The sequence below is a fragment of the Ceratotherium simum genome, chromosome 34, assembly GCF_057802395.1.
Source record: "Ceratotherium simum simum isolate JZ-2026a chromosome 34, ASM5780239v1, whole genome shotgun sequence".
Lineage (NCBI taxonomy): Eukaryota > Metazoa > Chordata > Mammalia > Perissodactyla > Rhinocerotidae > Ceratotherium > Ceratotherium simum.
This window is the reverse complement of record NC_141933.1, coordinates 9358878-9382374: the sequence shown is the minus strand read 5'-3', so window position 1 is coordinate 9382374 and position 23497 is coordinate 9358878. Positions and strand designations below refer to the sequence as shown.

Genomic DNA, 23497 nt, shown 5'->3' with positions numbered 1-23497 from the left:
TAGGAATAAGATCTGGGGATTATACCCATGTCAATTTACTGGTCTAAAATTGTAGTATGGTTATGCCTGATGTTACCATTGGGGGAAACAGGGCAAGATAATATGTGCTATTTTATCAACTTCCTGTGAATCTATAAGTATTTTCACATAAAAAATAAGAAAAAGAGAAAAATAGCCATAATGAAAGACACAAGATATCTTGAATAGTGAATTATTTGGGCAATATTTTGTCAATATATTTGAAAATGTAAATGAAACAAATAATTTTCTAGAAAAAAATAACATAACAAAATTGACCCCAAGCAAACAAAAAAGCTGATTAAAGCAATAACAATTAAGAAAAACTGAATTAGTAATCAACAGTTTCTCTCTAGTAAAAGACAACAGGCCCAGAATATTTTCTAGGAAAGCTAATCCATATCTGCTATAAACTGTCTTAGGGAACAGAAAAAGTGGGAAAGCTATCCAAATCACTTTATGAGGATAATATGAAATAAAGACCAAAGCTTGATAAGAATTGTACAAAAATTGTATATTAATCCCATTGATGAACATAGACTCAACCTTCTGCATAGAATCCAAGGAAATAAGTGAAAAGTTTATAAAAATACCCCTGTTCAATCATGTGAGATTTATCCTAGGAATGAACAAATGAATGTGTCCAATAAGGGTTCAGTAAGTGAATCCAGACCAGGAGATATCTAGAACAAGAGCTTAATAATAGCAAGTAGATCTTCTGCAATTGTGGTCCTAGTCTGAAAGTCCATGAAAGACTGTTGTTTTTGTGGCTGGTGTTGGACCTGGAGTAACATTACTTCTGCCTTGCAGTACTCACACAAGGTTCCTTTATTGCCAATCCAACCTGGGTCAACACAGAGAAGGGAATTCTCGGAAACATCATTCCAGCTTACCTAAACTGTCGTGGTACAAAGCTGCCACAGTGCACTCCTTGTCAACTTGGCATCCATGCCCCTCTTAACCAGACTTAAATTCCAGTTGAAGTCCACAGTAAAATCGTGCCTCCACTACCAGGCTGTATAAGTATCTTTCATACAATCAAAACATTTACCATCTTCCCGAAAGAGGACACAGGAGTCCCTGTATCCATCTTAACTGTAACTTAACTACTGAGCTATAAGGTTCACTCCTATTAATACATCTTATGTTAGATGGTGAGAGAATGAGAGAGAGGAAGAAAAGAATGGCTAATAAACATATTCATAACCAAATAAAAAAGAAATAGTCATAACTATTTGTATTAGTCGGTTTGGGCTACCAAAACAAAATACCACAGGCTGGGTGCCTTAAGCAACAGAAATTTATTTCTCAGTTCTGGAGGCCGGAAGTCCAAGATCAAAATTCCAGCAGGGTTGGTTTCTGGTAAGAGCTCTCTTCCTGGTTTGCAGATGGCTGCCTTCTTGCTAAGTCCTCACATAGTTTTTCCTCAGTGTGTGTATGAGAACACAGAGATGGAGTGCCTCATCTTATAAGGACACCAATCCTATGGCATAAGGGCCCACCCTTATGACTTCATTTAACCTATTCACTTCTGAAAAGGCCCTACCTGCAAATATAGTCCCACTAGAAGTTATGGCTTCACATATGAATTTGGGGGGGACAAAAATATTCAGCCATAACACTGTTACTGTCTTTGCTTCTGTGACTGGTCACATGGTCTAGCTGGTATTCATACCTACCTCATTCCACTGTCCACTCCATATTACCTTTGCCCTTAAATAGGGGAAGAAGGGCTGCTTCTATGGGCCAAGGAGACAGCAGAATTTGGAAGTTCAAGGTCTCCAGCTTTGTTGGAATCTGCCCACGTGTCCCCATTCCAATTTTCAGAGTCCCTCTGCTTCTCAATCAATGGCTAATTTCAGCATAAAAGACACATTAAGGATGAGAATTCAGTTTGCCTTGATCAGTCGCCTGCAGGATTCGCCTTTAGGTTTGGTTTTGAGAAATCTGAGTTCTGTGGTTAAATGGTAGAGCAGTGCTTAAGGCTTTTTGGTTCCTTACCTCGATCTTACCTTACCTTGTGAACTTAAGGCTCTGAGCTCATAGTTTTCTTTACTCAAGTTCTCTTCCATCCTTTTAGAAGCAACCAGCCAAGCTAATTTTACTCTTTATTACCAGAATGTTCTGTGACAGTAGCTACTTGCCTTTCCATCCATGGCATTTTATTAAAGGTGTTGACTGGTGATAATTTAAGTAACTTTTGTCGCCACAGGCCATGGACCACCATTGTCCCCTTTGCCACCGGCAATGGTGTCATTAAAGCCTTTAAATCTATTCGGTGCAGAGAAGCAATTCCAGATAACCCAGAACCAATTCAGAAACTCATCCCTCAGATTTTGTTCATCTGGATCCACTTCTGGAAACGATATTTGTATCAGTCAGGGATTAGACAGCAAAGCAGAATCACTGTGATACGACTAAGTGAATTTATTATAGGAATTAGACTTCACGTAATTGTAGGAGCTGGTTAAGAAGACAAGGGAAGACTACAGCATTTGCATCAGGTGCTGAGTTTAAAGTCACTATGGGCCAGCCAGACCCCCGGGATCAGCAGTTGGAAAGAAAAACAAGATGTGAAGAGGGAGAGAGGAAAGACAAATTGGAACCGATGAAAAGGAAATGAAACCCGTGAGTCTAAACTGAAATTCGAGTCTGTCTCTCCACCTCAAACCTCAGTGTGCAAGTAACCTGCTAGAGGAGCTGGCGCCCTTCCCCCAGAGCTGTACACCCCTTGAGCAGAACTCAGAGAAGCAGAAGGAGGAGACGCAGCAGGTGCTGGCGGAGCTGCAGGCTCTGGAACTGCCCCAGCAGACCAGGTGAACCAGCAGACCGGCGACAACATGTGTGAATTGGCTCCCTAAACTGACATTCAGAGCACAAAGCTTCCACTTTCTAATTCTTATGCAAATTTCATGTATAGCCAACCCTACCTGGGAACCCAATGCTGAGGTAAATTCTTGGACAGAGATAGTTCCAGCTTAGCTAAGTGTACACAGCCAACAAAAAATTAATATCAGGGATTCTATAGGCCACATGAACAGATGTAAAAAGAAAGATGGCATGATCATCTCAGTAGAAGTAGAAAATACATTCAATATCATTCAACAATCATTCATGACTTAAAAATTGATCATAGCATACTGACAGTAGAAGAGATCCTCCTTATACTTATAAACGGACTGTTCAAAAACTTAGAGCAAATATACATAATAGTAAAATTTAGAAAGTACCACCATAAAAATGAAGCTGTTTTTAATCCATGAGATATGCATAATAACTATTAGGTCGAATTTTAGAGTTCAGTGAGATGGCTGTACACAAGATCAACTTTTATAAATTAATAACATTCATGATGTAAATGAAAAATATAATAGAAAATTGGATCAATTTCAAATAAAAAATATATAGGGACTCAGAATAAATCCACTACAATCTGTATAGAGGAAACTGTTAAAAGCTGTGGGAAGATGTAAAATGAATAAATAAGAAATATTCTCTAAGGATTTGTCAGTTAATCACAAACTTGTAAACACAATGCAACTCCAATAAAAATTTCAACAACTTTTTATTAAACTTGCCAAATAGAAGAGAAAGTAGCAAGAATTATCATGACAACTTTGAAGCAAAGGAAGGTGGAGGGTGACTTATATATGTCTCATATGTATGAAGGTCCTATATACCAAATTTATAAGACAGTGTGGTAATGGTGCAGAGACAGGCAATAGATGTAATGAAAAGAAAGCCTGGAAACAAACCTGTGGGTATTTGGAAATGGTACATGACAGAGGTGGCTTTACTAATCACTAAGGAAATAATGGTTAAAGATATATGGCACTTTAAGTTTCCAATGTGATGGAGTATCAGGGACTGGATTTACCCTCCTGGTTTAAACAACTGAAAAATTGGACAAAATACATTAAACAGTGCTTTTTAGTTATTGGATAACAGGCAGCATAGGACAGTGATCTCTGATAAATGGAAGCAAACAAGGTGAGTTCTACTATTACCCCAGCTCATAGCCTAGGGAGAATTTCCTGGCTTCAGTGCAAGCAGATAGCACTCATCAGAGTCCTGTGTTCTCCTCAAGTGGAGGAGACAGAGTTGAGAATTTGGGCAGGTCATGGTGCCTATAATTTGCAGACCAGAGTCAGGGAGAGGAGAATACTACACAGAGGGAAAGCTCCAGTGGTCTTTGGAAAGCTCCCGTTGGTTCTTCAGCTAAATAGGAAGCAATGAATATGTGTCAGAAAATGAGTATAAGGACAGGAAAAAAAAAAAAACACCAGAAAGGAGAGGGAGGAACAATTTCTGAGGGCCACAAAGGACTAGAAATAATAAATGGGAATGCAAATCGGGTATTCAGAAGAGTATTACTTTAGTGATGGCCTTAAAATGTTTAAAATCCAATCTTGAAGGGATCAAACTATTTCAAAGTAGCTGAACTGTGTTCCAGAACAAAGCTCAAAATCATTTAAGGAAAACAAAAGATTTCAGCAACTAAAAACAAAAACTTTTGCAGTAAATTTTATCCACCCAAAAATATCAGGAATGAAAAGAAGCATAACAAGACCCATATTGAGGAGTAAAGTCAATCAGAAAAGACAGACCCAGAATTGATATAAGAATTAATGGGCAAGGACGTTAAAGCAATTCTTGTAAGTATAATCTGTGTTTAAGAAGGATGAGGACAGCATGAGCCCCTTACAGAGAGACATAAAGGGAGATATACAAAAGACCTAATTGAACTTTAAGAAATGAAAAATATGATATTTGAGATAAAATGAACCCTAGTTGGAATTAACAGCAGATTAGACTCTCTTGAAGAAAACATCAGTAAATTTCAAGACTAAAATGAAAAATTTGTCCAAACTAAGCACAGAGAGAAGTAAAGAGTTCTTCAGTGACTTGTGGAACAACTTTAAGTAACTTAATATGCACATAATTCAAGTCCCGTGTAATTGAAGCAGGGTGGGACAAAAAAACTTTTGAATAAATATTGACCAAAAAATTTTCTAATTTGACTAAAATTATTAACCCACAGATAAAGAAGCTCAATGGACCTCAAGTACAAGAAACAAGAAGTAAACTACATCAAAGAATATCTTAATCAAATTACTTAAGCTTAGCAATAAGAGGAAACCTCAAAAGCAGTAAGAGAAATGACATATTATTTACAAGGAACAAAGATAAGAATGACAGGAAACTTCTCCCAAGAGCCAATGGAAGACTGAGACTGTGCAGCTAAAGTAGCAAAAAGAAAAGAAACACAAAACTTTGCACCAGGAATTCTATATCCATTGGAAATATCTTTTGAAAATTAAGGCAAAAAAAGACTTTTTAAACACACAAAAGCTGAAAGAATTCATCAATAGGAGGCTTGCAACACAAGATTTATAAATGAACTCTTTTAGGCTAACCAGAAATGATAGCCAATGGAAAACGAAGTTTTCAAAAAGGAAAGAAAAGCACCAGAAACAGAAAATATATACATAAATATAAAAGACTTTTTATTTTCATTAAATTTTTATGTTGAAATATTTAAAAAATCACAAGATGTTCCCGAAACTGTAGGTACCATTCCTGTGTGTTCTTCCCCTGGCTTCTTCTGGTTGACACCTTACATAACCACAGTATATTATCAAAACCAGGAAACTGACAGTACAATACTCTTAAGTAAACCTCAGAACTTATTCAAAATCAATCAGATTTTACATATGCTCATTTTTTTGGTGGGGTGTATATTCTAGATTTGTGTAAGCATGACCACAATCAGGATTCAGAATTATTCCATCACCACAAATGGTAACCAAGGAAGGGTTCCTCCTGCTTGCCACAACCTGACGCCAATCAATTGCAAGACAGTTCAGTGGTCGAGAAAGGGATTTATTCAATTAGCTAGCAAAATCAGAAGATGGTGGACTCATGTCCCAAAGACCATCTTCAGCAAGCACAAAATTTTGAGGCAGTTATACAGGGAGGACGGAAAAATAGGGAGGGCATCAGGCTATTTCTGGCATCCGTTATCCAGATTTCTCCTTCTGTTCTGCCCACAGTGTCCAATGTTATTTCTTTCCTTAACAGTGAGTTTCAGTCTTGAGTGGCCTTCTCACACCTTTTCAGTTCCTGAAAAATAACTCATGCCAGTGTCAGCAAAGTTTCACGTCAGATTTCAGAACTTGCTGAAACATGTTAAAACACGTCCCTCTGGCCTTTGTACAATAGGCTGGTTACATTATAGGTTAAAGATCAGCAATGCGTGACTAGCAGTTACAAAACTTATTCTTAAAATCTCTTTAAAAGATAATTGAACATTTGAAGGAAAAATAAAATAAAATTTACTGTGTGGGTATGTATCACGTGTAGAGTAAAATGTATGATAATTGCACAGAGATTAGGAAGGAGGAAATGAAGTTATATTGTTTCAAGCTTCTTACACTATACACCAAGTGGTTTAAAAATATTACTTGAAGGTAGACTGTGATAAGGGAAAGATATTACTATCAACCCTAAAGTAGTGGTTTTCAGCCAGAGGCTATCTTGCTCCCCAGGAGTTATTTAACAATGTCTAGAAACAATTTTGGTTTTCATAACTAGAGGGGTGCTGCTGGCATCTAGTGGGTAGAGGTCAGGGATGTTGCTAAACATCCTATAATGCACAGAACAGCCCCCATAGCAAAGACTTATCTGGCTCAAAATGTCAATAGTGGTGAGGTTGAGAATCTCTGAACTTAAGCAATCATTAAAAATACAACAAAGGAGGCAAATCTAATAAGTCAATAAATGGGGTAAAATGGAAACAAGAAATACTCACTTAAGAAAAAAAGGCATAAGTAGAGGAAAGGGGAACAGAGAACTCATGAGACAAATAAAAAACAGATAGCAATAATAAAAACATATATATATATATATACAAGAAGATTACATGTAATGGTCTAAGTTCCCCAAAGAAAAGATAGTCAGTGTCAGATTGGGTTAAAAAAGCAAAACCCAAATATCTACTGTCTATAATACTCTGTTTAAATATAAAGACACAGATACTTCCTTTTGTTCTTAATCTTAAAGGCAAAGGAAGGAGATACATATTCTATGCCAACACTAGTTGAAAGAAAAATAGAGTGGCTATATTGATAACAGATAAATTTACCAGACTTCAGAGGGAAGAAGAATCTCAGGGATAAAGCTAGTCGTTTCTAAGTGATAAAGGGATCAATTCATCAAAACTCCATAAATCTAAATATTTATGCACCTAATAACAGAACTTCAAAGAAAATGAAGGAAAAACTGATAGAACTGAATGGAGAAATAGACAAATCTATAATCAAAGTCAGAATCATACACATCACTCTCTCAATAATTGGTAGAAAAAATAGACTTAGAATTACTAAATATAGACTTGAGCAACATCAACCACAAACTTGACATAATTGACATTAAAGATCACTCACCCCATCAATGGCAGAATATACTTTTTTTCAGGTGCAGTAGAAATGTTTACCAAGACAGACTATATTCTGGGGAATAAAACAAATCTTAATAAATTTTAAGTGAGTCAAATAATAGAGACAAAATTCTCTAACAACAATGGAATATAATGAGAATATAATTACAGAAATATGTCTGGAAATTTTTCAAATATTTGTAAACTAAATAACAGTCTTACAAACGACAAATTGTTCAAATGAAAAACTAAAAGGAAAATTTGAAAGTATTTTGAACTGAGTGGAAATAAAAACAGAAAGTAACAATTTGTGAGATGCAACAAAAACAGTACTTAGGAGGAAATTTAAAGTACTAAATACATATATTAGAAATGAAAAAAAAAGTCTTGAAACAAAAACTTCAGGTTTCTCCTTAAGAAAATACAAAAATAAGGGCAAATTAAACCCAAAGTAAAAAGAAGAAAGGAAATAATAAAAACCAGAGTAGAGACTAATTCACTACAAAACAGGAAAACAATAAAAAAAAATAATGAGCCCAAAGTTGGTATTTTGAGATGAATAACATTGATACTCCTTTAACTACACAAATTACCAATATCAGGTGTGAGAGTTCACCTACTGTCCACTCGCAGAAACATCAGTAGATTCTACATTATTACAGAGATCAAGATGGAATATTTTGGATAACTCGATGCCAAGAAATTAGATTTAGAGGAAATGAACAAATACCTTGGAGGAGACACACCACCAAAGATCAGTCAAGAAGAAACAGATGACCTAAATGGCCCTGTACTATCACAGAAATTGAATTTGTAGTTATGACCTCCAGGCCTAGGTGGCTTCACTGGTGAATTTTAGCAAAGATTTAAGGAGGAAATAATACCCATTCTAGACAAACTCTGGTAAAATTGTAGAGGATGGAATACTTTCCACTAACTTTGTAAGTCCAGAATTACTCTTATATGAAAACCAGGAAATATGTTAAGAAAAGAAAACTACACCTCATGAACGTAGATGCAAAAATGCTTATCAAAATTTTGGCAAATCAAATAAAAAATATTTTAGAAAGACAATACTGTATCATGATCTAGTATGGTTTATCTCAGAAATACATTGGTGTAACATTCAAAATTAATCAGTGTGATTGACCACATTAACAGATTAATAAAGAAAAAATATATGATCATCTCAGTAGACCCAGAAAATGCATTTGGAAAAATTCCAACCGGTGTATGTGATGAAAACTCAGAAAAACAGGAACAGAAGGATTTTTCTCCTGATAAAGTACACGAGAAAAACTACTGCTAATTTTACACATAAATGCTAACGGGGGGGTGACATATGTATCTATTATTTAGACATGAGGGAGGACCCTAGAAATACATGTGGGGCCAAGATGTGGGGTAAATGACAAAACTAGATGAGCATTTTTCAGAGCTAATTGGCACCAGGAACTTTTAAAATGCTAAAGAAAATTTGACAGGATATTGAGGAGGAAAGAAGACAGAGTCACCTCCCGGAAGCTGAGGCACGAGAAGAAGAGCTGAGAGGGGAAGCACAGACCTCAAGATGCAGAATCCACCTGACAACGGAAGACAGACCGCAGAACCTGAAGGTGAGTGACAGGGACCCAGCCTGGACCAGCAAAGGCCACAGTCCCTGCCCATTGTGTACCTCCAGGTCCGCAGACTCACGGCCTCTCGGAGCAGAAAAATGTGAAGCCCTCAATCTTAAGAGGAGATAACTGAGGCAAGGAGAGAGGAGGCGACTGCCCAAAGTGACACTGTGTGCAAGGGGTGAGACCTTGCAGACTACTTTTTTCTTCGCTGCTTTTTCCATTTTGAAATTCCCACCCTCATTTGCTGGGAAGTGATTAGTCCTCTATCCTTATATCCCTTTTACAAACAGGGAAAGGGAAGCGCACTGAAATTTAAGAGTCAATGTCGGTTGGGGGAGGAAGTCAAGATGGCGGCGTAGGCAGACTCTGAACTCACCTCCTCCCACGGACACAGCCAGTTTACAACTACTCGTGGAAAAATTACCCCTGAGACAGAACTGAAAACTGGATAAGGGAACTCCTGCAACAATGGACAATCCTAACTGAGGTGGAAGAGGCAGAAACTCCCTTCTAGAGAGGAAAAATGCCGCCTTCACAAGCCGCAGGGCCTCACGGCCGCCCGGGAGCAGCCCACAGGTAAGCACCCTCCCTGGAGGAGCGGGGCCCTGAGCCGGGAGCATCCCCGCTGGGGGCATTTTGTGAACCCAGCACAATCGAGACGAGTGGCATAATATCTGACTTTGCCTGCTACTAAAACATTGGTGGGGAGTACCCCCAGAAAACCTGGTTCACCAAGAAATTAAAACCGGCTCTTAAAGGGCCCACATGCAAACTCACCCATTTCAGAAACCTAAAATCACCAGAAAGGAAGGTGCATAGTGCTTTGGTGAAAAGAGACCCACCTCATAGGCCCTGTGTGCATCTCGGTGAGAGGTGAGAGCTCTCCAGGGACTGGGACATTGGCGGCAGCCATTGTTGTGGTCTGTGGTGGGCGTGCTGACACAGACGCCATTGGAGTTCTCCCTGGGGCCTGCAAGCCCAAGTCTGCCCCACCCACTAGAGCACCAATTTAATCCAGCTCAGCCAGGGCAGGCGGCCCACCCTAGAGACTGGCCCCACCCAACAACAAGCCCTCAGGCAACTTGTGGGCCTGCAGAGATTGGTGACTGGATTCTCTGCAGCCTGGCAACTGAGCCAACTTCAGTGGGGCAGGGCGTGCACAAGGAGCAGGTGGAGAGTGTGGGGCAGTGGTGGAGTGTGTGGGGCTCCCACCGTAGAGAGACTAGGTCCGCTTCGGGAGGTCAGGGCGCACACATGGGGCAGGACTGTGTTGACTGTGTGTGTGGACCTGTGGGCGGCAGGGCTTGTCAGCTGCTGGAGCACCCTGAAAGGTGAGCATGGAGCTCCCTGTCCTGCCCCTTCCCCTCCTCTTTCTGCTCTGCACCCTGATACCCTCCAGAGTTGAGAGTCTGTCTGTGATTCCCAGGTAAGTTCTTCACGTCCTTAAGCAACTGGGTCAACTACTCCTGGACTATGTACAATACAGACCCTGGCCCACGGGTATGATCATCAGTTCTGCAAAGGCGAAAGCTGCTGAACGGATGGAGTACATCCCAGTCTGGAAAGCAAGGTGAGCACTCCATCACTGATCTGCGATAGGTCCCCACAGGTGAGACACCTTTGGCACGATGCCTCATTTTCTAGGGTTCTGCTCGTGCTGGGGGTGAGGGGCGTTGGCAACATCAGTGGGGCCAACACATTATTTGTCACAATATAAGTAGGAGCCACCATTTATTGAGTTCCAACTCGGTATGAGATGTTTTAAGTAATTTGGACTCATAAATTCTCACAGCCATCCTGCTAGCTTGATGGCTAGCATTTCATACTTTTCCATATGAGCACCCTGAATTTGCCCAAACCCATGAAATCTAAGCTCATTGAGGCATCAGGATTTGAACGCTGGGACATGTTTTTCCTCCCGGCACAGCACTGTTTCCTTTGGGAACTGTGTTCACGAGGATGGTCAGTGGAGAACCCAGAGGGCACGCACTGACCAAGACAGAAGAGCTGGTTCTGACTCTGGTGCCCACGGACCAGCTGTGTGACTCCTGACAAGCTATTAGCCAGTCTGCCCTTCTTCATCCCTCTATCCCGTCTACATCCCAGGGTTCTCACAAAATGAAGTGTATGGGAAAGTGCCAGAAAACTGAGAGTGCTGCTCAAATGTGAGCCACTGTTATGAATGGTGTGTCATCCCCACAGCCCTGTGGGGCGATCAGAGAATGACATCATCTCCGCTCTACAGTGGAGGGAACTGAGGCTCAGATGTCATGAGAGGCACATTCTCCACTCTCCCTCCTGCCCTTGGTATGCACAAGGAAGAGGATACAACATCAGCACAAAAAAAATCAAACATATTTCCATATAATTGCAATAAACAATTCCAAACTGAATTTTTAAAAAACCATAATAACCCTAAACAATTTGATACTTAGCTATAAATCTAACGACACAGGTACAGGATCTGTATACGAAAACTACAAGACACTGATGAAATAAATCAAAGTCCTGAGTAAATAGAAAGACATATTGTGCTAATGGATTGAAAGATTCAACATAAAAAGAGGTCAATTCTTCCAAGTTGTTCCATAAATTTAATGCAATTCTGATCACAATCCTGCAGGATATTTGATAAGTATGGACAAGCTGATTCTAAAATTTATGTGAAAAGGCAAAGGGACATGAATAGCTAGAATAATTTGGAAAAGAAGAGTAAGGTTGAAGGGATTACATTACCCAATATCAAGATTTATTATAGAGATACAGTAGTCAAGACAGTGTGGTATTGGCAAGGAGATGGATACATAGATTAACAGAAGAGAAGAGAGAGTCCAGAAATACACTGCACAAATACGGCCAATTGATTTTTGACAAAGTTGTAAAAGCATTTCAATGGGGAAAGACAGATAGTCTTTTCAAAAAATGTTATTAGAAGAACTGGACATCCATATACAAAAACAGAAAACAAAATAAAACAAAAAACTTCAACCTAAACTGCACATCATAATTAACAATTAGCTCAAAATGCATCATAGATCTAAATGTGAACTATAAAGTATAAAAATTTTAGAAGAAAACAAAGGATAAAATCTTCATTAGGCAAAGAATTCTTAGATATGACACCAAATGCACAATCCATAAAAGACAGAATCAATGAATCGGACTTCGTCAAAATTAAAAACTTTTTGCTTTGTGAAAGAATCTGTTTAGAGAAAGAAAAGACAAGCTAAGAGTGGGAGAAATTATTTACAAATCACATATTTGACAAAGGACTTTTATCCAACAAATATAAAGAACTTATAAAAATCAATGATAAGAAAACAGCTCAATTAAGAAATGGAGAAAGATCTGAACAGGTGCTGCACCAGAGAGAATACATGAATGGCAGATTAGCACATGAAAAGATGTTCAACATCTTTAGCCATTAGGGAAATACAAATGAAAACCACAATGAGATACCCCTACACACCAATGAGATGGACAAAATAACAAACACTGACAATAACAAGTACTGACGAGGATGCAGAACAACTGGAAATCTCATACACTGTTGGTGGGGATGCAAAATGGTACGGCCACTCTGAAACAAGTCTGGGATTGGTTTGGCAGTTTCTGATAAAGTTCAACATGCATTTACCATCTAATCAATCAATCCTGCTCGTAGGTGTTAACCCTAGAGAAATGAAAAGTTATGTTCACACAAAGACTTGTGCACAAATGTGATATGTATGCACAAATCTACATATATGTTAAAACTAGAATTTTACCCACTCCAAACAGTTAATTTTATTATGTTAACAAAAAAATATAATAAAAAGAAAGGGTAGCCACTAGAGGTGTCAAAAGGAATTTATACTTCCAAATCAGTATAAGAAATAAAAAAGGGGAGGGTGATAAAGAAGACTTCGTCAATCCAGTAGCAAGAAAGAAAGCTGAAAATGTAAGGAAAAGTAGCATGGTAAAGAGAAAACACAAGATAGCATGGTGTAAATAAGACCAAACATACCAGGAATCACAGTAATAACTGTGGCCGGGCACACGGCCCTCGCGCCAGAGAGCATTTCCAGCCTCCCTTGCAGACAGCGTGGCCCTGTGACTGAGTGCTTGCCCATGAGATGTGAGTGTGAACAGTGTGTGCCAGTCCCAGGCTGGGGCTTGTGAAACCAGGTGCCTTGTCCACACGCCCTATTTGCCTTCTAGTGACTGAAACCTAGACGTGGTGGCGACTGAGCTTCAGACACATGGACGATGCTGATGCCTTGGGAGTGGTGAGACGATGACTAGGACGACCCTGAAGGTCACAGGGAGCAGCGCCGCCTCACTGACCCGGACCATTGTCTCCTGAACTGTTAGATGGGAATGAAATAAATGTCTAAATTCTTTAAGCCACTGTATTTTTGAGTGTCTTTGTTGGGCTACAAAACCTGCCTCCTGGTCTAGGTCCTGAAGGAAGATGAGCCAGATCTCAGGCTCCTGGTGGAGGGAGGGGCAGAGTTTGAGGCGCATTCATACTCTGGTGCCTTCCCTCTGCTGTGGGGCCCAAAGCCCCTGCATACACATGCTCACGGCTCCAGAAGTGAGCCAGGCCTGACACGGTGGACAGTCTAAGGAGAGGAGGAGAGCAAGGCCATACTGTGGGGCTGCGGCATAAGCCGGCCCTCCTCTTCTCTGGCCGTGCTCCTGGATCCCTCCTCAGGAGTGGACACCGTAGAGCTGGACGCTGCCACTGATCGGGAGCTCCCTCAGCTGCTCCAGGACCGGCTGGTCCAGGCTGGTGGCCCCCAGGCCCTGCCCATTGAGCACAAGCTTCAGCCCTCCGTCCTGGCACAGGAGCAGCACCAGGAAAAGGAGGCCATGAGGCGCTTCAGGCTTCCAGTTAGACCTTCCATCACCTGCCTGATGCCCCACCCAGCGAACCCTTCCTCCCCTCAGAGGACACAAAGACTTGACCCATGTGGTGGGAAAGAAGAGGACTAGGGGTCCCGCTTGTCACCAGCCCACTGTGACCTTCCACAAGGATCTTCCCGGCCATGGGACTCAGTTTCACCGTCTGTAACAGGGGTTGCTTCTCCTGGAGAACTGGTTCTCCACCCTGGCTGCACATGGAGTCATTAGCGAGGAGTTTTAATAACACAGTTGCCACGACCCACCTGATTTATTAAATTTCGGTTTCTGGGTGTGGGATTGCTGGTGCCAGCATGGAGGGTTGAGAGGCATGGCATGGATGTTCTCTCCTCTAGCAGGCTCTGGCTCCCACTCCCCTCTGCAGGGACCCCATTCACCAGGATAGGAACACAGCTCTGCGCTCCACCCCAGAGGGGCAGAGAGATGAGGCCACTTGGCTGTGACCAACCTCAAAGAATCACGTGTGTAGTAGAGGAATGGGGTCAAGATCACCTTCTTTCGTCCCCAGGGCGAGATCCAGGCCAGAGTTCTGCCTGCAAAGCGTCACTGGAATGTGGGCAGTCTCAGCCCCCAGGCTCAGTGTGAAACTGCAGAAGGGCCGGGAAAGGTCTCAGCTTCCGTAGCACCCAGGCCATGGCTCCCTGAGTCCTCTGGGCTGTGGCTGCTGGGCCCTGGGAAAGGATGGAGGTGGGAGAGCGGCTGGAAGATTTGGCTGATTCCCCCCCAGAAACAAGCACTTGGACATCTACCAGCTCAGAGGGGTGGAAACCCCTGATGGGGTCTTAGGCACACCTGAGATGACCTGAGACTGAATCTCCACGTTGCCACCTGTGGGCTGTGGGATCATGGGGGAGCAAATTACCTTGCCTGAGACTCAGTTTCCCTCCTCAAAATGGGGATAATTATGATAATAGTAGTAGCTAACATTTGTTAAGTGCTAACTGTGTGCCACGTATTATCTTAAATGTTTTGCAAATAGCATAGGAGTTAGAGTGAGGCTGCCTGGGTTCAACCTTGCTCTGCTACCTTCTAGGCCTGTGATTTACTGTCTCTCTGCCTCAGTTTCCTTATCTGTAATGTGAGGATAACCACAGTCCTGTGCCTACCTCATGGGTTGCTGTGAGAATTAAACAAGTTAACATGAGTGAAGGGCTTATAACAGCACCTGGCATATAACAAGCACTCAAATCACACCTATTATTAAAAATATATTACTATAGCAAGAAAAAGAAATAAAAGGGGTTCAAATTGGAAAGCAAAAAGTGAAATTGTCACTATTTACAGATGATATGATTCCATATATAGAAAACCCTAAAGAATCCACCAAAAAAACTATTAGAAATAATCAACAAATACAGTAGAGAGGTTGGTGTAGGCAGACTCTGAACTCACGTCCTCTCATGGACACAACAAATTTACAGGTACTCTTGGAACAGTTACCCCTGAGAGAGAACTGAAAACTGGATAAAAAGAACCCCCGCAACAAGGGACGGTCCTGACTGAGATGAAAGAGGCAGAAATTCCTTTCTGGAGAGAAAAAAAAGCCACCTACACAAGCTGCAGCACTTCACGGCCACCCGGGAGCAATCCTAAGGTACACAGCCTTCCCTGGAGGAGTGGGGGACCTGAGTCGGGGAGCGTGCCCGCTATAAGCATCTTTTGGTCCCAGCAGAACCAAGACAAGTGTCATAACATCTGGCTTTGCTGGCTACTAACGACGACGGGGAATATCCCCAGAAAAGCTATCGAACATAAGGAAAAAAAAGCCGGCTCTTAAAGGGCCCACACACAAATTCACCCATTTTGGAAAGCAACCTAAAATCACCAGAAAGAAAGGTGCACAGACTTTCAATGAAAAGAGACTCACCTGATAGGCTCTGGGTGTATCTCGGTGAGAGGTGAGACCTCTCCAGGGACTAAGACATTGGCAGCAGCCATTATTGTGACCTAGTACAGGTGGCTGACACAGATGCTGGCAGACAGCATTGGAGTTCTTCCCTTGGCCTGCTATCCTGGGGTCTGCCCCACCCATTAGAGCACCAATTTAATCCAGCTCAGCCAAGGCAAGCAGCCTGCCCTAGAGACTGGCCTCACTCAACAACAAGCCCTTGGACAACTGGTGGGCCTGAATAGGCTGGGTGCCTGGATCCTCTGCAGTCAAGCAAGTAGGTCTACCTCTGCAGGGCAGGGCATGCATGAGGAACAGGCAGAGTGTGTGGGGCCTCTGCAATGGGGCGACTGGGTCCACTTCACAGGGTCAGGGCACATGCATGGGGCAGGACTGTGTTGATAGAGTGTGTGGCCCTGTGGGCAGTGGGGCTTGTCAGCTGCAGAAGACTTGTCCTTCTCAAAGAGCCATATAGGGGATTGGCCCCACCTTCCAAACCCTAAAGCAATTGGGTGCTCCCATGCCTGGGACCAGCCCCACTCAGCTGCAATCCTGAGAAAGCTGGCAAGAGACTTGTAGGCCAGAGGCCTACAGCAATTGTAAGCCCCTGAGCCTAACAACCAGCCACACTGGCGACCTACTCACTTAACAGAAAAACTGCAACAGGAATGTGCTATTAGACCTTGTAGCTGGGGCCCCACATACCCGATAAAGTGACTGAAGGGTCCATCGCAGCCACACACAGCTGAGCAATACAACCAGCCAGCCAGGGGGACAGCCCAGCCTCCCTGAGCACCTGCAGCAAGAGCAACCCTGCCACAACAAGACACATGTAGCCCACACAAGGGTCATTCCTGGAGTATTTGGAACTGGTGACGGGAGAGAATCACACTGCTGGGCCTCATAAGGCATCTCTTACATGAAGCCACCTCTCCAAGATCAGGAGACATCGCTGATCTACCTAATACATAGATATAAGCACAGAGAAAGAGGCAAAATGAGGAGACAAAGGAATATATTCCAAGTAAGGAAACAGGACAAAGCCCCAGAAAAAGAACTAAACAAAACAGAGATAAACAATTTACCAGATAAAGAGCATAAACTAAGAGTCGGAAGGATGCTCACTGATCTTGGGAGAAGAATGGATGAACTCAGTGAGAACTTCAACAAAGAATTGGAAAATATAAAAAAGAACCAATGAGAAATGAAGAATACAATACTGGAAATGAAAAAGTCACTAGATGGAATCCAAACCAGAGTAGACGACACAGAAGAACGGATCAGCGAGATGGACACAAGACTAGAGGAAATCACCCAAGCTGAACACATGAAAGAAAAAAGAATTAAAAAGAGTGAAGATAGCCTAAGGGACCCCTAGGACAACATCAAGAGCACTAACATCCATATCATAAGTGTCCCAGGAGAAGAGTAAGACAAAGGGGCAGAGAAACTATTTGAATAAATAAGAGCTGAAAACTTTCCTAAACTAAGGAAGGAAACAGACATTCAGGTACAGGAAGTACAGAGAGCACCAAACAAGATAAATCCAAAGAGGCCCACACCAAGACACATCATAATTAAAATGTGCAGAATTAAAGATAAAGAGAGAATCCTAAAAGCCACAGGAGAAAGGCAACAAGTTACACAGAAAAGAAACCCTATAAGGCTATCAGCTGACTTCTCAGCAGAAACCTTACAGGCTAGAAGAGGGTGACACAATATATTTAAAGTACTGGGAGGAAAAAACATACAACCAATAATACTCTACCCAGCAAGGTTATCATTCAGAATGGAAGGAGAGATGAAGACTTTCCCAGACAAGCAAAAATTAAAGGAGTTTATCACCAAGAAACCAGTCCTACAAGAAATGCTAAAGGAACTTATTTAAGGGGGGAAGGGAAGACCACAAACAGGAAAAAATCATCTATTTCCACGATAAGAGGGTAACAGACACAAGTGCACAAAAAAGAGGTTAGATATGATATCAAAAACATAAAATGTGGGAGGAGGGGAGTAAAAGAGTAGAGCTTTTAGAAAGAGGTCAAACTAAAGAGATCGTCAACTCAATATAGATAGCTATGTATGTAGGTTATTATGTATGAACCTCATGGTAATCACAAACCAGAAACCTATAATAAATACACAAAAAAATAAGAGAAAGGAACCCAAACATAATACCAAAGAAAGCCATTAAACCACAAGAGAAGAGGAAGGAAAAGAGAAGAACTACTAAAATAACCAGAAAAAAATTAACAAAATGACAATAAGTATATACTTACAATAGCTACTTTAAATGTCAATGGACTAAATGCTCCAACCAAAAGGCATAGAGTGGGTGATTGGATAAAAAAACAAGACCCATATATATGCTGCTCACAAGAGACATACTTCAGACCTAAAGACACTCACAAACTGAAAATGAAGGGAAGGAAAAAGATACTCCAGGCAAATGGCAATGAAAAGAAAGCTGGGGTAGCAATACTTATATCAGACGAAATAGACTTGAAAACAAAAACTGTAACAAGAGACAAAAAAGCGCACTACATAACAATCAAGGGAATAATCCACCAAGAGGATATAACACTCACAAATATCTATGCACCCAACATAGGAGCACCTAAATATATAGCAATTATTAACAGACATAAAAGGAGAAATAGATACTAACACAATAATCATAGGGGACTTTAACACTCCACTTACACCAATGGATAGATCATCCAAACTGAAGATCAATAAGGAAACACTGGCTTTAAATGACACACTAGACCAGATGGATTTCGTAGATATACACAGAACACTCCATCCAAAAACTACAGAATACACATTCTTTTCAAATGCACATGGAACATTCTCCAGGATTGATCACATATTAGGCCACAAAACAAGTCTCCATAAATTTAAGAAGATTGAAATAATACCAACCATCTTTTCTGACCACAACAGTATGAAACTAGAAATCAACTAAAGAAACAAAATCAGAAAAGCCACAATGTGTAGAGATTAAACAAAATGCTACTGAACAATGATTGGGTCAATGAAGAAATCAAAGAATAAATAAAAAAATACCTGTTGATGAATGAAAATGAAAATATGACATGCCAGAATTTACGGGATACAGCAAAAGCAGTTCTAAGAGGGAAGATTATAGCAATATAGGCCTACCTCAACAAACAAGAAAAATCTCAAATAAACAATCTAACAGTGCACCTAAAGTAACTGGAAAAAGAAGAACAAACCAAACCCAAAATCAGTAGAAGGAGGGAAATAATAAAAATCAGAGCAGAGGGCCAGCCCTGTGGCTTAGCGGTTAAGTGTGCGCGCTCCGCTGCTGGCAGCCCGGGTTCAGATGCCAGGCGTTCATCTATGCACCACTTCTCCGGCCATGCTGAGGCCGCTACCCACATAGAGCAACTAGAAGGATGTGCAGCTATGACATGCAACTATCTGCTGGGGCTTTGGGGGAAAAATAAATAAATAAATAAAATTATTTAAAAAAATCAGAGCAGAAATAAATGAAATAGAGACTAAAAAAATATATTAAAAAATAAATGAAACCACAAGCTGGTTCTTTGAAAAGACAAACAAAATTGACAACCCTTTAGCTAGACTCACCAAGAAAAAAAGAGAGAAGGCTCAAATAAACAAAATCAGAAATGAAAGAGGAGAAATTACAATGGACACCTCAGAAATACAGAAGATTATAAGACAATACTATGAAAAGCTATATGCCAACAAATTGGATAACCTAGAAGTAATGGATAATTTCTTAGAATCATACAACTTTCCAAAACCGAATCAAGAAGAAACAGAGAATTTGAATACACCAATCACCAGTAGGGAAATTGAAACAGTAATCAAAAACCTCCCAAAAAATAAAAGTCCAGGACCAGACAGCTTGCTGGTGAATTCTACCAAACATTCAAAGGAAATTTAATACCTAATCTTCTCAAACTCTTCCAAAAAATTGGAGAGGAGAGGAAGCTTCCTAACTCATTCTACAAAGCCAACAGTACCCTGATACCAAAACCAGACAAAGAAAACACAAAAAAAGAAAATTATAGGCCAATGTCACTGATGAACATCGATGCGAAAATCCTCAATAAATACTAGCAAATCAAATACAACAATACATTAAAAATATCATACACCATGATCAAGTGGGATGTATTCCAGGGATACAGGGATGGTTCAACATCATCAAATCAATCAACATGATACACCACATTAACAAAATGAAGACTAAAAATCACATGATCATCTCAATAGATGCAGAGAAAGCATTTGACAAGACACAGCATCCATTTATGATAAGAAAAAACTCTGAATAAAATGGGCATAGAAGGAAAGGACCTCAACATAATAAAGGCCATATATGACAAACCCACAGCTAATATCATCCTCAATGGTGAAAAACTGAAACTATCCCTCTAAGAAGAGGAACCAGACAAGGATGCCCTCTCTCACTACTCCTATTTAATATAGTATTGGAAGTCATAGCCAGAGCAATCAGGCAAGAAAAAGAAATAAAAGGGACCCAAATTGGAAAGGAAGAAGTGAAACTGTCACTATTTGCAGATGACATGATTTTATATATAAAAAACCCTAAAGAATCTGCCAAAAAACTTTTAGAAGTAGTAAACGAATATGGTAAAGTTGCAGGATACAAAATCAGCATACAAAAATCAGTTGCATTTCTATACACTAACAATGAAGTAGCAGAAAGAGAAATTAAGAATACAATCCCATTTACAATTGCAACAAAAAGAATAAAATACCTAGGAATAAACTTAACCAAAGAGGTGAAAGATCTGTACACTGAAAACTATAAAACATTGCTGAAAGAAGTTGAAGAGGACACAAAGAAATGGAAAGATATTCCATGCTCTTGGATTGGAAGAATTAACATAGTTAAGATGTCCATACCTCCTAAAGCAATCTATAGAGTCAATGCAATCCCTATCAAAGTTCCAACAACAGTTTTCACAGAAATAGAACAAAGAATCCTAAAATTTATATGGAACAACAAAAGACCCTGAATAGCTAAAGGAATCCTGAGAAAAAAGAACAAAGCTGAAGGTATCACACTCCCTGATTTCAAAATATACTACAAAGCTATAGTAACCAAAACAGCATGGTACTGGCACAAAAACAGACACACAGATCAATGGAATAGAATCAAAAGCCCAGAAATAAACCCACACATCTATGGACAGCTAATCTTCGACAAAGGAGCCAAGAACATACAATGGAGAAAGGAAAGTCTCTTCAACAAATGGTGTTGGGAAAACGGGACAGCCACATGCAAAAGAATGAAAGCAGACAATTGCCTTACACCATACACAAAAATTAGCTCAAAATGGATTAAAGACTTGAATGTAAGACCTGAAACCATGAAACTTCTAGAAGAAAACATAAGCAGTACGTTCTTCGACATCGGTCTTAGCAACATATTTTCAAGCACCATGTCTGACCGGGCAAGAGAAACAATAGAAAAACTAAAGAAATGGGACAACATCAAACTAAAAAGCTTCTGTACAGCAAAGGAAACCATCAACAAAACGAAAAGACAACCTAACAATTGGGAGAAGATACTTGCAAACCATATATCTGATAAGGGCTTAATCTCCAAAATATCTAAAGAACTCATGCATCTCAACAACAAAAAACTAACAACCCAATTTAAAAATGGGAAAAAGACCTGAACGGACATTTCTCCAAAGAAGATATACACATGGCCAACAGGCACATGAAAAGATGTTCAACATCATTAACTATCAGGGAAATGCAAATCAAAACTACAATCAGATATCAGACGCCTGTCAGAATGGCTATAATTAACAAGACAGGATACAACAAGTGTTGGAGAGGATGTGGAGAGAAGGGAACTCTCGTACACTGCTTGTGGGAGTGCAAACTGGTGCAGCCACTATGGAAAAGAGTATGGAGATTCCTCAAAAAATTAAGGATAGAACTACCATAAGATCCAGCTATTCCACTGCTGGGTATTTACCCAAAGAACGTGAAAACACCAATGCGTAAAGACACATGCACCCCTGTGTTCATTGCAGCGTTATTCACAATAGCCAAGACTTGGAAGCAATTTAAGTGCCCATCAAGAGACAAATGGATAAAGAAGATGTGGTATATATACACAACGGAATACTACTCAGCCATAAGAAACGATGAAATCCAGGTATTTGTGACAACATGGATGGACATTGAGACTATTATGCAAAGTGAAATTAGTCAGAGAGAGAAGGTCAAATACCATATGATCTCACTCATTAAGTAGTAGATAACAACAACAACAAACAAACACATAGAGACAGAGATTGGATTGGTGGTTACACATAGAGACAGAGATTGGATTGGTGGTTACCAGAGGGGAAGAGGGGAGGGAGGAGGGTGAAAGGGATGATTAGGTACATGTGTATGGTGATGGAATGCAATTAGTATTTGGGTGGTGAACATGAGAACATGATGTAATCCATGCAGAAATAGAAGTATAATGATGTACACCCGAAATTTATACAATGTTATAAACCAATGTTACCGCAATAAACAACAACAATAAAAAATACCCCTCTTCCCACTAGACCTGCAGGAACCCCAAGAGCTGGGACTGTCAGAATCTATTACATTGGGACCCCCATTATTCACAATGCCTGACTTAGTGTGGTGTTCAATAAAAAGTAGTTCACTTAATTAACAAATTCATTAACTAATACATAGAAAATACATCTCTCTTCTCTGCAATTGTGAGAAAAACTTTTATAGGAAAAAAAAGTTGTCACCATCACTGTAAAGGTTAACGCCCGCCAGAAGTGTGATGCTGTGAAGTTTAAAAATACAGAGGACCAGTTACAGGCTCTTGCCCTCTGGACTGATTTCTGTGAACTGGATTCCACTAAAATGTGAAAAATATATACAATTAATAGAAGCATACTTTATTTTCTCATGATAAGCTCATAAAATGGTGGCCCACCTCTGGACAATCCTTGGTCTCAGCAAAACTCCTTTTGAGGACTATAACTTGCTTTAGAGAACATGCATATATTCCACAGCTGTGTTTCAGCTCAAGAAAAGTGTAAGAAAACTGTGGCTGCTGTGGGAGAAACAGGAACCCTGAGGCCTGTGCAGTGTGACTCTGGTTCCTCTTTCAACATCATTCTGTTACTTTTGTAAGACAGCATCTCTGGCCCCATCTCGGAGCTGTGGGACAGCTGGCAGGACACAAGGAAGTCCCCAGTGCTGCCCTCCTGCCTCGTGGATGGCTAGGTGTTTTCCTCTGTGTGCATCCACCAGAATCACCAGAATGTTCTGAAGGAGGTTGTGATCTCGGACGACTGGGACATGAAGGAAACAAGTGAACTCTCAGGGCTGCCAGCTGGCTGGATGCACCACGGAGCCGTCCTCCAGGGGACAGACCCTGTGCTGCCCTATGTGGGTGACAGGTGCTCAGGCGAGCCACTACCCAGGGTGACAGCAGTGCTGAGATCCTGGAGACCCTCAGTACTCCCTCCTGCTGCAGAGAAAGGGCCATTGTCCCAGCTCCTCACGGTTCAGTCACCTGGAGAGCTGCCGGGGTCACCAGCCACTCCCATCAGTCTCTCTGCAGGTGTTGGG

At 40.8% G+C, this 23497-nt stretch overlaps 2 long non-coding RNA genes across 2 annotated transcripts; one reads left to right on the top strand and one right to left on the bottom strand.

The window, feature by feature from the left end:
• Nucleotides 1-5880: 5880 nt before the first annotated feature.
• On the bottom strand, nucleotides 5881-10007 carry LOC147912537 (uncharacterized). The gene is made up of 3 exons (XR_015549785.1): nucleotides 9918-10007; nucleotides 7464-7529; nucleotides 5881-6141 (listed from the first exon to the last, which is right to left on the bottom strand). It is a non-coding gene; the product is annotated as an uncharacterized LOC147912537 (long non-coding RNA).
• LOC147912536 (uncharacterized) lies at nucleotides 9069-13432 on the top strand. The gene is made up of 3 exons (XR_015549786.1): nucleotides 9069-9651; nucleotides 10502-10645; nucleotides 13276-13432. It is a non-coding gene; the product is annotated as an uncharacterized LOC147912536 (long non-coding RNA).
• Nucleotides 13433-23497: the final 10065 nt, after the last annotated feature.